The sequence below is a fragment of the Pangasianodon hypophthalmus genome, chromosome 24 (assembly GCF_027358585.1).
Source record: "Pangasianodon hypophthalmus isolate fPanHyp1 chromosome 24, fPanHyp1.pri, whole genome shotgun sequence".
Taxonomy (NCBI): domain Eukaryota; kingdom Metazoa; phylum Chordata; class Actinopteri; order Siluriformes; family Pangasiidae; genus Pangasianodon; species Pangasianodon hypophthalmus.
In genome coordinates this window covers 13,166,416-13,182,188 of record NC_069733.1, presented here as the reverse complement: position 1 = coordinate 13,182,188, position 15,773 = coordinate 13,166,416, and the positions used below count along the sequence as shown (strand labels likewise).

The 15,773-nt window shown below is 37.8% G+C and overlaps 1 protein-coding gene across 3 annotated transcripts in view; it reads left to right on the top strand.

Moving 5' to 3' along the window:
• Window positions 1–15,773, top strand: part of pdzd2 (PDZ domain containing 2) — an 86,287-nt gene that overhangs the window by 18,580 nt on the left and 51,934 nt on the right. The window contains exon 1 of one of the 3 annotated variants that reach the window (XM_053228891.1): window positions 12,457–13,247. The exons of the other annotated variants lie outside the window; for them this stretch is intronic. The gene's annotated coding sequence lies outside the window, so the exon portion shown is untranslated. Of the gene's footprint in view, window positions 1–12,456; window positions 13,248–15,773 lie in introns of those variants that run through there. 3 annotated transcript variants of the gene reach the window in all.

Sequence of the window (15,773 nt, the reverse complement as noted above, 5' to 3'; positions counted from 1 at the left end):
TGTCAGTTAGCTTGAGGTTTCTGTGGCTTGCCTTTGCATTGATTTTTGCTTGTCTTTGCATTGATTTTTGCCAACTGTTAAACTGTGAGTTTCTTTTATTTGTAAACTAGCTATATCCACTTAGGAATATGGGTAGGAATTAGGGCTCTTTGGCTAGTTTGGTTCTTAGCTTCCTAGAAAGTACTGGAACCATTTCTGATGGGAAACACCTTGTTGCTGGGTTTATGGAGTGAATGCCTATAGGTTCTACATTTATTATTTTTTTCGAAGAGTATATGCCTGTCCTGAGAAATTCATTTGTAACCCCTTCTAATCTTAGTCTTCGGGGTTCAACAATAACCTTCTGAGCTGAACAATAGTCCCCTGAAATCCCTTTTGATTGATTCAGAATGTACTTCTCCAGTTATCCTCTTTTCCATCAACATACCTTGGTGGTTTCAATTATTTGTTTTTTAAAAAGTGAGGTAATATATTTTCTTAATAAGTCTACTTTTAATTTACATGACTTAAAAATCAGATGATGTTTTATGAGCCATTCATGCAGTCGCTTATATAATTCCAAAGTTTTCACAAACTTTTTTCCCACAACTGTATGGCTTTAGAATAGAACTACTGATTTGTCCCATCCTTCATTCCTCCTCAGGCTCAGATACCCACTGTGGATGAATTTAAGTACTATGGGAACTGGCACAGATTTCTAACTGGCAACCACAGAGCTGTGTCCATTTATTGCAGGCCTAATTGGCTCCTTTGGCAAACTCAACACCCACATCAATCATAAAATGGTTAGTAGTAGACAGTGGTGGGCCGTGCATTTTAGTTCTGTGTAGTCCACTCAGAAAACAGTTTTAAATTGACTATATCACAGTGTGGACATCATATATTACATGACCTATACGCACAAATGCTTTGGTGGCTTTAAGACAACCACACACGAATAACCACTAATGAAAAAATTCAACATGAGTATTAAGAAATCCCAATCATTCGGAAGACCAAAAACATCACACAGCCACCAAGATGGCTGATTCTCAGTGATGATGGTGGTGCAGGGTGCAGTCAAGCACGTCATGTCAAAATCTCCCATAACTGTTCAACCTGGTTGAGATCTGGTGACTGTGAAGGCCACAGCATATGTTTACTTCATTTTCATCCTCAGTAAAAAATTCACTGAACCCTCATGATCTGTGAATGGGGGTGGAGTCATCCTCAACCATCAGGATAAAAATGTTCCTTCATAGGATATTGATTTGATATGACCGTCCCTCTAAAGGTGACAAGTGAACACTGACCATGCCAGCAAAATAAATGCCCCCTACAGAATAAGAGAACCAATGATTCTACCTTTAATTTGTCAGCTGTCTTCATGTTGGCAGATCCAGATGCAGCATAGATACGGTGGAGTCCAAAGTCTCAGACAACACTGAAAATCTTTTTCAGGGATTTTTTTTTCCATTTAAAATTGGAAATAAACAGAAGATTAAAACAAAGAAAGTAAATGTTCAACATGTTCAATATTCAAGATTGTGCACTATTTCTACATCCCTGTTTAAATGTAAGCCAGTATATGATATTGAGCATGTTAACTGCTTTGTACAAAAGGTCAGATTTTCCTCATGCCTAATCTCTTCAATTGAAGCATGTGTTCAGACGACACTCTAATGAATTTTGGATCTAAAATGGATCATAAGGTTGTGCACAAACTTGTGGAGTCCATGCCAGCTCGAGTGCACACTGTCATTAAAGCAAAAAAGGGGGACATACCAAATACTAAGAAACTCTGAAATTCATGTAAATATTTCAAAGATTCTACTTTTGACTCCAGCTGTTGTCAATAATATAGTTTGTAATGAAAATTGTTGTATAAAATAGAAAACAATGCAAAACAGAAGCCTTTTCAACAGTGTTCTCAGGGTTTTTGGACCTCACTGTGTATTGTATAATGTCTTCTTTTAGTGAGCAGTGTGCCTTCTCTGAAGCTGTAGTTTGTATCCTGGTGATTAACAGTAGGAAGATTACCTGACACATGTTGCCCTTACTTAAGCCCAACCTGGACAGGGTAAACACACTGTGTAAAGAGAGGAGGTTCCTGAGAGGGCTTCAGACCAAGATGTTTTCCTCAACAGTGTTTCATTTTCTCCAGAGAAGAAAAAAAGCCTGCAGCCGGCAAAGATATCTCTGACAGAGACACAACACAGCAGCTGTGTTTGGAAACAGACCAAAGGAGCAAGGAAAACAGCATGACTGTGTCTTGCCCAGGACCAAAGCGTGTCTGTTTCTTATATATGATCCGAGAATGTGATTTGTTTCCTGTGGGATGTCAGAAGCAGCCTGTCAGTTTCTAAGAGATTTTCTGCAGTGCTATGGATGATAGTGATGTTTAGAAGAGATCACATTAAAGGCATTGATGAAGGAGAAGAAAACAGCTTTGTGGCTGTGGAAAGGATGATATTGCTCATGTCTGGGCTCTTTGAGGCTAAACTATAAGCCTGGGAACAGAGGTGGCTGACTTTCAGTTAAGATTATGCTCAGGTCATGTCCACACTAGTACAGATACATTTCTGTCCACACTGACATGCCGGTTTTGACCACCAAAAACTTTTTGAAAATGCTTTCAGGCACTGGATACGTTTGACAATGCTGTTTTTTGTATTGTAGTGTGGATGGCAAACTGTTATAGACCTCTAATTGTTACTTAATCACCCGAATGACAGGCGGTGAGTTGACCATGCAGTTTGGGTCACTTTTTTGAGCTCTGAACAATACACTCGCTTCTCTACTTTGTATTCACTTCTGTAAAACTGACCTCTGTGCTCACATCTAACCAGGGAAGCAGTGTAAACAGTAAAACGTTGTTAGTATGCTTAGTGTAAATGTGTTTATTCCTATTACCTGTTATTTATTCCTGTTTTTCTGCTTTGGTGTGGTAACTGTATTATTGTGGACGTGGACATGGACATGTATTATTGTGGACACATGCTCCCCACGTTCATATTTATATATAATAAAATATAATTGCTAATAGCAGTTTATTACACTTGCAATACACAGCGTTGTTCAGCTTTACAGATGGTAATGTTCACACAGAACCTGTTGTGTTTACTACACCGTGTTCTCATGGTTACAATCAGATTAGGCGATTGTAGGGAACTATATTTGAGACAAAAATTGCTCCTGTTCTAAGAGAAATTCCTAAAGTTTAAATTATATTCTTCTTAACCCGTTGCCTGCTCTGTCTTTCGGGGTCATGTAAGGTCACTGGACTAAGAAGTAAGAGTAATGAGTTGAATAAGATGAAAGAAGTTAAGTAATATGAGAAGTTGTGTTTTTTTTTATATGACTTGTGAGTCACTTTGGCAGAGGAATAATTATAAACTGTTAGAAACAAGACTGAGATTTTTTTTTCATCAAGTGCCTCTCACGTTAATGGTTTCAGCACAGAAACTCAGCCCTGCAAAGAGCACTCCTAGTTAATGTGTCTTCTTGCAATTTTCTGAGTTCTGGCCTCTCATTTTTACAGCCTGGCTCAGCAGCTGTCTGTAGAGAGCACGGAAAATAGCTCAGCTTGTGCAAAGTGTTCTCCACATGCTCTACGAGAAAGCAAGCTTTATGAGGACACCAGTGATACACCAAAGAGAAATCTTTCTAGAAACCATGATGTATTTTTTTCCATAAATTGGAGGACTGACTTCAGAGAAATCATCAAGGAAATTTGAATAGTTTTAATCCTCATAAATGCCAAACCACAATCGATAGCAGCCAAGCAGGTTTCAAGTGGCCTTGTACTCATTTAAGAGCGGTTGAAAAGATTTTCCAGAGACCTTGGATATAGCTTAAAATGAACCACAGTAACCTGGCAGGGAGCGTTTCATTACGAAGGTGAAAATGAAAGACTTCAGCTCAATTAATCCTCATTTGTCAGCCATTTTCTGTCAGATGTTCAGAAAGATGTACTCATATACTCTGCAGGCCTAAAGTATGCAATACAGATTTTTTTAAAGTTGTTTGCGAAATATTTTACAAATATTTTACAATTAACAGGCATGGACAAATTATACATTTATAAGCTATCCCACCAGGCTAGTAAAAGCTTCAATGTGCTGCCCAGTCCCATGTTTTGGTTGCCTGGAAGCCTAGCTAGTTTGCTACTTAAGTGCATTAATACAGACAAAGGGAAACAAACAAGTACATGGAAATGATCCTCTTCTAAAGTTTCTAATGTAGTATATTGTGCTTGCGACTATAACAAAAAGTCAGCAAGTTGTTGGCCAACGTTTCAGATGCTGAGATGTAGTTACATTGCATGTAAAAGATATTTAAGCCCCTTTATTTCTCTTCATCTGTTTAACCACACGGAATACAAGCAGTGATAGCTGAAGACTTACATGACAGCTTCATGCTGATTTTTTTCTGTCTGTTTGTTTCCACATACTTGCCTGTTCCTCAATCTGAAATGATCAGCACTTAATCATGCACGCTAAAGAATCTGACGAGTAAAAATCACTTTTTCATCAGCCAGATCAATTCTCAGATGATGTGTAGTACAGCAGGCTGAGAGATAGTTACAATGTCAAGGTGTGCATTAAGTTTAAATCCACACCAAATGAAAATGTTTGTTTTACAAAAGTCAGATTTTATTTTCTTTATTCTTCTGGTTATACCTAACTGTCTTTTGGCAACTACAAATAAAAAAAATCTAATGTCCATGACATGAAATCTGCTTTTTCCTGGTGCCCAGGCTATTGATTTGTCCACCGCTGAATTACCACAATTTACAAAAAGACACAAGGGTTTTGACATCTAGTTGAACCAAAGATGAATTTGCAAATTGATTTCACTGGTATTCAGTGATGTTTTCTCTGTCAGTTTTTAATCATTTATGCACTTAATTGCCATTATTCTGTTAATGAAGCCTTCAGGAACATCTGAATGTGTATCTTGGGCTGATGCTAAAGGAGGAGGTTTCTATGCATGTAGAAACAAATTAGGAAACAGTTGAACACCATTGCTATAGACATTAAGTCAAATGCTTTTGTACTGTGTTAATAAGCATACATCATAGCAAGAAAGATTTCATGATGAAGGATTTTTGGCCTGTAGTGTACTTTTCCACATATCCTGTGCCATCACAGTGATTTAATTGCAGGAGATCATCCATTAATTCTTCCATTAAGTCTTCTCTTCTCAAAACCACAATATGAGCGTATTAGAAAGTGTATTATCCTCTTGGCCAAGCATCTCCTCAACTAACATACTGTGGCTGACAAAATTTCTTTTTCCCTCCCACACTGTTTAACATCAAAGCCCCTGTGTGAGTGAGGACTGGTGTTCTGTATTTGTTTTGAAGGCTCATACTGTTCTCCTTTGCGTCATTCTTTCATGAGCCAGATTGCAGTGGTTAATGCCTATCGCCACTTGATGAATGAGAGTGAAAGCTGACATAATTTCCCTGGCATTGGTGGTGTTTGACGATTTCCACTTTTCTCACGGCTTATGGAGTAAATTTTCAAATGTTAGGAGATAGAGGTGTTTCTTCATGGCACACTTGAATACTTACACAGGTCTGGGGAAAAAGTGTGCAGTTTAAAGGCACTCACTTTCAGAGGTGGTAAAGTACATACATTCTGAAAATATTCAAGAAAAAACGTGGATATTCTGCTTTCAAAGAAAAACCTAAAACACTATGGTTTGAAATTTTTTTAGATGCTTCCTTATTGTCTGCATCAACACACCCTAAGCCATATCTCATTTCATGCTCTTCCTTTTCATGAGCACAGGACTTTTAAAATGAGCACATTAACTGAAAATAGTCATCTGCATATAGATGAGAAGTGATAAAATCGCTTTGATGGTTACCTTTAAACCCTTAACCACCAAGACAAACCGCAGGATGAGATGTGAGAAGAACATTTCGGTTTATACAGGTATGAGGGAAAATTATCTTTGTTTTGTAGCACTGAATCATTTACACATTCAATTCAATTCAGTTTTATTTGTCTACTGCTTTTAGCAGTGGACATTTACAGAAATATCTAAATTCCGGGTATGAATTTTAAAATTTTAAATTAAACCCTTATTTATGTTCACAGTGATACAGGGCTAAAAATACTGCATGGCAACGCAGCTACGTCATGATGACAAGGGTGGTCCTACACCTTATGTTTTCACAAAATGTAATCAAAAAAATATAAACAGGGAGCACGTCTTAATTTGAATTTTTATAGCCTCCTTCCTAGGAGAGCTCTGAAATTTCTCAGATGCAATGAGCAATATCCTGTAATCTTCTACACATGAGGATGGCATTGCACGATCTGGATTTTCAGGAATGAAAAGATCAAAGTGTGTGATGGTGTGTGACAGTAATACATGGTTCATCATTGCCTCTGTATTTCGAAAAATTATATACTATTTTGGTAATAGTAAGACAATATGCATACCTGCCAGTAACACAGCAGTACACTTCGGTAATAGAGTTGAACTGTATAAATATAATCTCACTGGGTGGCACTGGCATTTACTTTGTTATTTTCATGAGCAAACCTCATTCCTTACTTTTAGTCTTATACTTTATAGTCCTCTGCAAGGCAGAACGCAGGAAAGACACCTCATTTATCTTAGACCATTAAGATAAATTAATCCCAATAGCTCTGTTTTACTGTCAGCGTCCCAAAAGTTCCCTAAATTACATTCCATCAAGTTTGGCTAAATAATAGTGCATGTGCTGCTTATCAGCATGCACAATATTATTACTGTGGATACTTTCATAATAAACATCACTGCATTGTGGAAGTGTGTATGGTTCAGTGTTCGAACAAATGTATTCCTGCTGTAGTTCATTTCTTGTTAAAATGCTGACTGATGAAGAGGTAAACATGGTTATTTTAATACAGCACTGATAATATCATAAACTATAATAATACGTTAAGCAGTTTTGCTAATGGCAGCATATTTTAGCGCCACATACCTATTATGAATAGGCAGCAAGTTTGTTATTTTTGCCTGAGAAAAAACTGTTTTAATGGCTGCTGGTACTTTGTTATGGAATGTTGTATGTCTGTTTTTAAAGACTTAACACAAAAATAGTTGTAAGTGAGTAAATTAGGAAAGGTTACACTTTTACAAGTGAAGTTGTAGTTGTTGGTGTCTTTAAATCTGTTGTCTGGCCTCCTGTCACAAGAGTCAGTCGATTGTTTAATCTGTAAAACCACTAGCGAGAAATAAGGGTAAATTATTTCCATGTGGTCAAAAGAGAGTGAACTGTAAAACCTTAGTGTCTAAACCTAATGTTGATCATTACTATATATTTTATGTTTTTTCACATATATATTTTGCAGTAATGTTTGTTTCAGGCAATACAATCTGAATGGCTCAATAGCAGTCACTAACAGATTGTTTGATTTGTCCACTAGATGGCAGCACAGCAGTGTTTTCAAACCCGAGTTGCACTACTCAGATTTTTTTTGTTTACTTATTTAGTAAATATTCAACTGTACTTATTAACTAGTTTTACTTGTACACTTAAAAACTACAGCAGTATTAATATGTATTTTCGCTAATACATTTTGATTTATAATCAATCGGCTGGGATGCACAGTGGCTGAGTGGTTAGCACGTTTGCCTTGCACCCCTAGGGTTGGGGGATTGATTTGAGTTGAGTTGTCACTTCCTGTGTGCATGGAGTTCGCATGTTCTCCCTGTGCTTCAGGGGTTTCCTCCCCCAGTCCAAAGACATGTGTTGTAGGCTGATTAGATTCTCTAAATTGTCTGGAGTGTGTGCGTGATTGTGCCCTGCCATGGGTCAGCACCTGTCCAGGGTGTCCCCCACCTTGTGCCCTAAGTGCCCTGGGATAGGCTCCAGGCTCCCCGTGACCCTGTGTAGGTTAAGTGGTACAGAGAATGGATGAAGGGATTCAATCAGTACTTCAATATACAATCTTGTTTAAAAGGAAAGCCTAGAAAATCTATAGTGTTAAATCAGTTTGAACTGCAGTTTGTTGTACAGGCTGTCCCAAAAGTCTCTATACATAGGGGACTATGAATGCCAGCACCATATTGGTTGTGCCTTTGACAGTGGATGTTCGTGGATGTCCACTTCTCGGTTGGTCCGCAGCACTTCCAGTCTTATTTGTTAATAAGTTTGGCAACAGTGTTGTGTGTGATGTGCTGGCCATGTTTCCTGTTAAGGTCCATAGCAACCTTGCGACAGCTTCCCGATCCAGCTATGCGAATGATTTCAATATGTTCTTCTTTTGTCAAAGGCATTCTTAAAAGCTATCTGAAAAAATATATATAATATAAACTAAGTATGAAAAATTTTGGAAGACAATTTGCAAAAAAAAGTTAATTTCCCCTATGTATGGAGACTTTTGGGACACCCTGTAGTTTGACGTTAAAGTGGAGAATGTATACTTGGTGAACAGTGCAGGACTCTCTTTTTATATACATTCCTCACATTTCAGGGCTTCATAGACAGCATACTGTAAATAACTCAGTCATGTTTAGTACCTGATGGCATACTTTTTAGAGTTATTGATTGCTGATTGATTGTGATCTTATCAGATATCAGATAATATCAGACACTGGGTATGCACTGATGCTTGGCCACTGTAATGCAGGAAGCCGTTTTCAGTTTCTGGTTGTTTAGAGAGGGTGAGTCTTGGGTCAGCGTCACCTTTTAGAAGTGATTTGCAGATCAGAGTTGTATGTTTTAGGTCTTTGTGGCTTTGTTCTGTTCTGAAATCTTCCCGTTGTCATTGTCAGCGGTCACATTATCAATAAGGACAAAGTGATCCAGTTCCACTGACAGCCGCACAAGAGCATGCCATGTTTCAGTTGATGATGTGGTCTTTTGGATCAAGAGCCGTTATGGATTTGCGCACACTTTCCTCATAACATTACATGACTTCATAACATAACCTTTATATCATGCCCATAAGTCATGACAAAATATCAATTTTATGCACCGTTTATCAAGACCTTTCATTTGTAAAGCATCTGGTGTATAATTATCTTATTATAATCTTTGAGAACTACATGAACAGAACACATATATTATGGTGAAGGTTTGTCTGTTCACTTTTGTGTTACTTGCATTATTATTATTGTTACTGTAGTTTGAATGTAGCTGCATTGCTAATTTTTGTTCTGACTCCAAGCACTCAGAGCTAGCTTAGGTGCATAAACGTGATTAACTAAATTATAATAAGCAAGGAAAATAGAAAATGGTGGAGCTTTCAGTTAAATAAGCAGCATGAGTCTGGGCAATCTGAAACTGAAACTGACCAGTTTTGAACTTTCTGCTGTTGTTTAATTTGTCTGCTTTTTTATTTATGTCTAGTCTAATGTGCAAGCACTACCCCGAGAAAAGGGAAATTCCTCTGATGTAAAAACTTGGGTTAAAAAGAAAGTAATCCTATAATCATCCTGTAATCAGTCGTCTGATGGCCTGCTTTACTGCCATTCACAATTCTTTGGTTTATATCTTGAAAGACAACAGCAACATCAGCTCTAGAATCAACAAATCAGTCACTAATCTTTATTTACGACGTGAGAAACATAAGACATAAGTGTAAATAAGCTTGAATTAAAGTATAGATAGTATACTTATGGTGATATAAAGCTTGAATTATAGTATAGATAGTATATTTATGGTGATATTAAGCTTGAATTAAAGTATAGATAGTATACTTATGGTGATATTAAGCTTGAATTAAAGTATAGATAGTATATTTATGGTGATATTAAGCTTGAATTAAAGTACAGATAGTATACTTATGTTGATGTAAAGCTTATATTAAAGTACAGATAGTATACTTATGGTGATATTAAGCTTGAATTATAGTATAGATAGTATATTTATGGTGATATTAAGCTTGAATTAAATAATAGATAGTATACTTATGGTGATATTAAGCTTGAATTATAGTATAGATAGTATACTTATGGTGATATAAAGCTTGTATTAAAGTATAGATAGTATACTTATGGTGATATAAAGCTTAAATTATAGTATAGATAGTATATTTATGGTGATATTAAGCTTGAATTATAGTGTAGATAGTATACTTATGGTGATATTAAGCTTGAATTAAAGTATAGATAGTATATTTATGGTGATATTAAGCTTGAATTAAAGTATAGATAGTATATTTATGGTGATATTAAACTTGAATTAAAGTATAGATAGTATATTTATGGTGATATTAAACTTGAATTAAAGTATAGATAGTATACTTATGGTGATATTAAGTACATTATTAAACACTGGTACTGTCTGTTTACTACGACTGTACTAATACCATTTTTCACACACATATTTTGTTCTTTACACACTGGATCTCAAATTATGTACAGTGGGCATTGGTTGTGAATGATGTTAGTGTCTTTAGGACATTTCCTCACTAAAATTCCACAGAGTTATGTGAGGAATGTGTGCCCAGACAGCCGCTGGAGACCGGATGTCCTCTGTAATGAAAAGAGACTTTGGCAGGAGACCACCAGCCAGTGGAAACTCAGGTGCTGCATATGGAAGCTATACTGCCACATTTGTGAGATTTGTATGAGTTATTCGTCCTGTATGGTTACTTCTGTATGCTGAGAACTAGAAAAGTTTGAGGGAATTTGTCCTCTGTTCAGTTGGAGATAAGTTTTTGTTGCATGCTAGCAAACTCTAGATTGGATCAAAGATTTGGTGATTGGTCTGATGATAATATCCTCAGCCATGTCTGCTTTTGAACTACCTCTATCATAAACACATCAGGCGTTCTTTGGAAACTTCATCTTCTTCACATCACCAGCTTAAAATGCAGGTCACAGCTTAAGGAAACATCTTTCAACAAATCTGGAACTGCTTTGCGGTTGTTTTCCTTCCAGGACCTGTTTGTGGATAAATCTGGGTTCTGAGTGTTTATGCTCACTCCTGTTCACTCTATCCCTCACACACGGCTTGATTCTCAGGAGGAAAAATACTGAATTATGATTTGTGTATATTTACAGCAATGTTTGGAATGCAAAATGGCTTCCAAAGCTCTGAGAATATTATATAGCATACATACACATTAGAAAACTTTGAGTTCAGTAAACTATAGCTACTCTGCCCTGCCCGTTTAAAATGTTACTCTTTTAAATATGAGACTCATAAACTGAGATAAATTTCTGAGTGATGTCTGATACCTGATGCTGATCTAATACTGACATTTTCTCAGTAACCAAGCAACTCTGTGCAAGCTTCTTTTGCCATTGTTATGAGAAAAATCAGATAGCTGCAGGCTTGAACACTGAGGCCTGTGTTCACATACATGATCAGTGATATAACTTCAAACTAACACATGTTCAATGTATACAATACATCAGTGCATCAAGCATTCAGTAATAAGATAGGCATGGTGCAGTGAGTTCCAGAGTTCCTGGATTGATACTAAGCTCAGGGTGCTGTCTGTGTGGATTTTTCCATGTTATTCCTGTCTCTGTGTGGAGTTTTCCATGTTCTCTCTATCTCTGTGTGGAGTTTTCCATGTTCTTCCTGTCTCTGTATGCATTTTCTTTGGATTCAAAAGATGCCAGTAGGTGGATTTACAGTAAATTTTCCTTAAGTGTGTGTGCAAGTTGCCCTGAGTTGGACCGGCGTCCCATCCAGGGTGAATTCCATCAGACTCCTCAATACTCAGAGACTGGACTGACAACACAGACACACACACACACTCATACTCAACTGAGCACCATCCCACTCCCTTTGCAATTTTTGCACATTTCTGTATTTACTACCTGCATTTTTGCTGCTACTATATTTCTAAAAATATTGTGCATAGTTTCTTGTCATTACTATACTCTACCTGGCTGCTACCCCCAATAACTGCCATGTCCATATATGGTATAAGCTTATCTGCTGAATACTGTCATAGTATGTTATGTTTACATTCACAGCATTTTACTGTATTGTTATTCTTTTGCACTACTGTTATATCTGACACGTTCACACTAAAACTGTGTACTGGTCGGTTCTGTCGGTCTCTTACTGTATATATTGTCCTGTTTTAGTAGTTATTGTACTTTCTTGTGCTGTTTGCACATGTTTGCACATTATGTAGTAATGTGTAGTCTCATGTAGTTCTGTGTTGTTTTATGTAGCACCATGGTTCTGGAGGAACGTTGTTTCATTTCACTGTGTTCTGTACTAGCTGTGTATGGTTGAAATGACAATAAAGCCACTTGACTTGGCACCCTGATTTTAGTGAATGAAGTACACTCCTCCTGGGTTAAAAAAAAAAATGGGCCATGCCCAAAATGGCAAAAATGTTAAGCTTTTAATGGTCTTAACAACAAATCACTGGTCAGGAAATTAGCAAGAATTAAACAAATAGATGAAGGAACTTAGTATGGGATAGCTTTTCTTTAAAGCTGATTTCTTTAAATGTTTAAGCCTCGTGGCCCTTTTTGGGCTGCATCAGGTGTGGCAGAGAACCAAATAAAGACTAATCTTTTAAGAAAAAAACATCCCAGAAAAATTTTTTGGAAAATTTTGTACACCCAGACATGTGTTAGTTTGAATTTTACATCAAACATTTTAATTATTATCATGATTTTACCTTTGCGTACAAGAAGACTATAGAAGTGAATTTCCCTGTTTCTAGCTTTTCCCAAAACAGCAAAAGTAAACCAGCAAATGGGTGTAGTCATGAAGGTGGGAAAAAAATTGTTTTCCTCTGGAGCAGTGGAAGTTGGTTTAGTTCATGCAGGAGATGTTTCTGTCATGCTGTAGTGCTCTGTGCAGTCCTCACTGGACTGGTGTCTATTATGCCTAAATCATCATCGCCAGAGGGAAAGGGGAGGGACAAGAGAGAAAAATAATCCGACTTTGCCAGTTCACATAAAGCACTGTGAGTGTGTGCGCGTGTGTGTGGAGCTTTGCAGCCTAAATGACGAGGGATTTCAGCGCTAATACCGACAATTCAGATCAGTGTGGATGTCTGGCAGGACACGGAGCCCCCGCGTGAGGAAAAGCGCCGCTCGTCTGCATTGCACTGAGAAGCTGCTCGTCTGCATTGCACGGTGAAGTGAAGACACCAGGAATGGAGCTGAAGTGGACATGCAACACAAATTTCGGCTTTCTCAGGCGAGCGCGTGATTAAGGCAAGCCGATTAGAGAGCTCGCGCGAGCTGAAGTGTTCGGCGAATAAAAGCGCGCGCTGTCTGCGCGTGAAGTCTGTCAGCGAGGAGCTCTGAAGATGAGGCTGAAGTAAACTCTTCAGGTACAACATGCTGTAACTTTTATAATCAGTTATCCTGAGGGAGTAAAATATTCGGTTAGGTAAAGTGCTTATTTACTTACTTATTTATTTATTCTTTCAAATTTCTTATGGATAAAATAATGTCAACTTATCCAAACAGTGAGAATACAGCACCCTGTAAGTACTGTAGCTTATATAGCTTCGTAACCTGTATTATATTATTCACACTGTAATTTCTTTTTATTTTATTATTATTATTTTTTTATTGTAACCAAATTATCTGACCAACTTCCCGTGTGCTAGTACTGAAGAGGTCTTAACCATGTTTTTCACAGTATATACACTTATCCTACACATTTGCATGTTTTCAAATAGCCTCAAACAGGTTGCGAGCTGTAATTGTTCTGGAAAGATCCATGCAGATCACACAGAGGTAGGACAATCCTCACTAATAGTCTCGGATAAGGCTGGATCCTCGTAAGGCTAAAGTAAGCCTAATTTCATAACTTTGTAACTTGTTTATATTAAAGTATAATATTGAGTAACTAGATGTATAATTTTTAATTTTTTTAAACTATAGTGAATCTAATAGAAAATGTACACTATATGGCCAAAAGTATGAGGACAACTGACCGTCACACCCATATGTGGGTCTTCTCCAAACTGCTGACACGAACCTGGAAGCACACAACTGTATAAGATGACTTTGTTTGCTGTAGCATTACAATTTCCCTTCACTGGAAGTAAGAGGCCCAAACATGTTCCAGCATGACAGTGCCACTATGCACAAAGCGAGGACCATGAAGATATGTTTTGCCAAGATTGGAGTGGAAGAACCTGAGTGTCCTGCACAGATCCCTGACCTCAACCCCACTGAACACTTTTGGGATGAACTGGAGCACTGACTGCACCCCAGATCTCCTCACGTGACATCAGTGCCTGATCGAACAAAAACCCCTACAGCCACGCTCCAAAATCTAGTGGAAAGCCTTCCCAGAAGAGTGGAGTTGACAGCAAAGGAGGGACTAAATCTGTAATGGGATGTTTAAAAAGGACATATGAGTGCAATGATCAGGTGTCCGCAAACCTTTGGCCATATAGTGTATGTAGTGATGAGACTGAGGAATGTAAGCCTGGTCCTGCCAACATATCCTAAGTCTCCTAAAAATCCTAAAAATCTCACATTAATAAGCCTCAAGTTGACTCCTTAAGGTAACAGCTTATTATACAGTTATTTACCTTATTACAGTGAAACTAGTAAGAATATAGTAAATATATAGAGTCTTCAGCATTAAGAGGTTAATGTTTATCTAAGCACTCCACTATCACAGGACTGCCATCTTTATGAAACATATATTCTTAATCAGGCACGCTACAGTAAACACCACATTCATGTTCCGTGCACGTTGAGCGTTACTGTGCAATCGGTGGTGCTGTATTTCTGACAGAGATGGAGTGGTGAGTAAGTGGAGATGATAAATCTGCTTATCTCTAAGTCACATTAGGGCCACCGAAGCACTGGACGAAGAGGGATATTCCACGACCTCCCTGTAAACAAGTCATTATAAATGAGAGCTTTCTTTAGAATAGCTCACATTTGCTGTTTGGGTGTCAACTGATGCATCTATAACTTATACATGCTTTTCCATTTTATCTCTGTCATTTTATCTTTTTCTGTGGCTTAAAAGAGAACTGCATTTTTGAAGGCTCATAATGCACCGTCTCATCACTTTGGATTTTTTTTAGTTGTTTTTTAGTTTAGTAAAGCGATAAAGCTTCTTGGTGAGCTGTTAATGTCTCAGACAGAGGATATTTTTCCTTTAGAAGCTTTTAATGCCTTGTATGAGCTAGTCAGAAAGCTATAATAGCAACTGAGAGATTTCGTCTCCTCAGATTTGAGTGCAGATCTTTCAGACCCTGCTATAAACAAGCCCAACTTTACAGCTAACTTTGCTTCCTGACCCCTACCGAGACATGTACAAAAACAAAAAAACACCAGGTACACTATATGGCCAAAATTATGTGGACACCTGACCATGACACCCATATGTTCTTGTTGAACATCTCTTTCCAAAGCCATGGGCATTAATATGGAGTTGTTCCCCCTCTGGCTGTGGGGATTCAGTCAATAGAGCATTAGTGAGTTTGGGCACTGATGTCCAGTGAGAAGGCCTGGTGTGCAATCTGCATTCCAATTCATTCCAGATGTGTTCTCTGGGGTTGAGATCAGGGCTCTCTGTAGGCCACTTAAGTCTGTCCACTCCAACCTTGGCAAATGACCTTGTGCACTAGCACTCTAAACAATTGTGTGCTTCCAACTTTGTGGCAACAGTTTGGGGAGAAACCTTATTGGGTAGGATGGTCAGGTGTCCACATATTTTTGGCCACTTAGTGCATATTTCCCCCCTAAATATCCTGCCATTTTGCCAGACATAAATGAATTGTATGAATTGTAGCATGCTTGCATCAACAGATTCAACATCAACATCATACACCATCATGTCTAAGAACATAAACTAATATACCACACAGTATTTCAAAATAGTT